Source organism: Sinocyclocheilus grahami, unplaced genomic scaffold (assembly GCF_001515645.1).
Source record: "Sinocyclocheilus grahami isolate Dianchi unplaced genomic scaffold, SAMN03320097.WGS_v1.1 scaffold78.1, whole genome shotgun sequence".
NCBI classification, from domain to species: domain Eukaryota; kingdom Metazoa; phylum Chordata; class Actinopteri; order Cypriniformes; family Cyprinidae; genus Sinocyclocheilus; species Sinocyclocheilus grahami.
This window is the reverse complement of record NW_015505257.1, coordinates 1,151,499-1,153,501: the sequence shown is the minus strand read 5'-3', so window position 1 is coordinate 1,153,501 and position 2,003 is coordinate 1,151,499. Positions and strand designations below refer to the sequence as shown.

Here is a 2,003-nt window from a genome sequence, read left to right as displayed (position 1 = left end):
TCTCTGCTCTTGGTAGTCCCACGAATGCATCACAATGAGTGCACACCACTTTCTCATGAATCAAACGCACATTCATGTTATTCATAAGAAATAAGTGCAATGAGTGCATTCAATTCTCTCTAGAACTGAACGAGCATGCTTCTCACCCACACATACCACACGAGTCATGCAAATCCTAAGGTATCAAAAGAAATATCCCGACACAGAGGTACACACACTCAGCATGCTCGTATGAAGATGAAGAAGAGGTTGACGTGATCGTCTGGCGTCCTTTTATACTGTGTTCACACAGACAATGACGTCATAGGCTGTCACTGGCCAGTGTTATTGTCGTGTTTAGATATGTGCTTCAGACACCGGTCACAGAGGCGTTCCACATAGCGACTGCTAGAGGACGCAGTGTCTCGTTCTCTTGTAAAGGAATCAAAATATGAAATAAGTGTTTTTCTCTAATACAAATTGGTCACAATTAATGACTCCCTTTTGTTCAATACTTTTTGCAACCTCCTTTTGCTAGGATAACAATTCTTCTCCTATAACCTTCTCCTATAATGCCTGAACAGTTTGGAGAAAACCTGACAAGAGATCAGAGACCATTTTTTTCATACATAATCTCTCCTGATCCTTCTGTTTCTCAAGTTCATGTTGATACAGTCTCCTCTTAAGTTTTCTATAGTTTTTTTTTTTTTTTTTTTTGATGTTTGTTTTGGATCATTGTCCGGATGGAAGATCAAAACAAGGCCCATTATAAGATTTCTAGCACACAACATTAAAGATACAGGAGTATATTTAAATGTACATATGGGGTACATTTTTATCCCTGTGTGCACCAAGCCCATCTTCAGTGTTTGCTGTCAAAAACTTAATTTTTTCTTTTCATCTTACCATAGAACCCAGTCCTGTTTGAAGTACCAGTAGTGTCTGTAAACTAAATATATTTTTGGATAAGAGCAGAAGATTTTTTCTTGAATCCCTGTGCTCTTTGATTTTTGTTTTCTGATCCCAAGACTCAACTATTTTCTGCAATTCTCCAGACTTAAACTCCATCCATTTTCATAAGAAACATGTTGTGTTAGGTACTTACCCAGTAGATATTAAATGATCTTGAATTATTTTTATGGTTAAGTAGGAGGACTCAACTGTAGGAGGACTCAACATGGATCTCTTTTAATTTTCCAGGAGATCAAAGTGATGTGGATGTGAAGAAGCCTCAAGAGTCAAGTGCTGTGGTCCTGGAGAACCTTCCAGATGATGTTAAACAAGATGTTTTAAGTCTTTTGGTGGAGAACATCAGCAGTCTTCCTGAAAATGATTATAGCATGGAATTAATACCAGAATTAAGAAAAGCAGTTGTGACCTTTAAAAATCCCAGTGGCAAGTTGCTCTACTTCTATAAAAAAATTTACATTATATAATTTATATTTATTATGTATTATAGAATAACATTTACATTTTCAAATAAAAATAAAAATATTTATTATTATTATAAAAAATAAATGCACATGCAAATTATTGGAAAATATTGGAAAAATGTAAAAAAAAGTGTCATATAATACTCAGTCAAGACGTTTTGCAAAATGTAGGTTGATCTTGATTTAGATTTACATGCTGGTCTTTTTGGACCTGGGAAAGACTTTGTAGATCTTAAAGTCAGAATATATTCACCTGGTGTGTCTACCTCAGGGGTAGGCAAGTTCGGTCCTAGAGAGCCGCAGTCCTGCAGAGTTCAGGGTCAACCCTAATCAGACACTCCTGAACAAGCTAATCAATGTCTTCAGGATTACTAAGGCTATAGGCAGGCGAGTTTTGTTTTCAGGGTTGGAGCTGAACTCTACAGGACTGCGGCTCTCTAGGACCGAACTTGCCTACCCCTGGGCTAACTAAAGAGAATTTAGATTTTTTTTCCTGATGTCCAGTTATTAGTGCTGTCAAACGATTAATCATGATTAATAACATCCAAAATAAAAGTTTTTGTTTACATAATATATGCGTGTATACTGTGT

General features: G+C 36.4%; 1 protein-coding gene across 1 annotated transcript in view; it reads left to right on the top strand.

The window, feature by feature from the left end:
- Positions 1 to 1,331: 1,331 nt before the first annotated feature.
- The window catches only part of LOC107586145 (poly [ADP-ribose] polymerase 14-like), a 53,582-nt gene continuing 52,910 nt past the window's right edge, over positions 1,332 to 2,003 (top strand). Inside the window, exon 1 of the mRNA XM_016273396.1 lies at positions 1,332 to 1,374. The gene's annotated coding sequence lies outside the window, so the exon portion shown is untranslated. The remainder of the gene's footprint in view (positions 1,375 to 2,003) is intronic.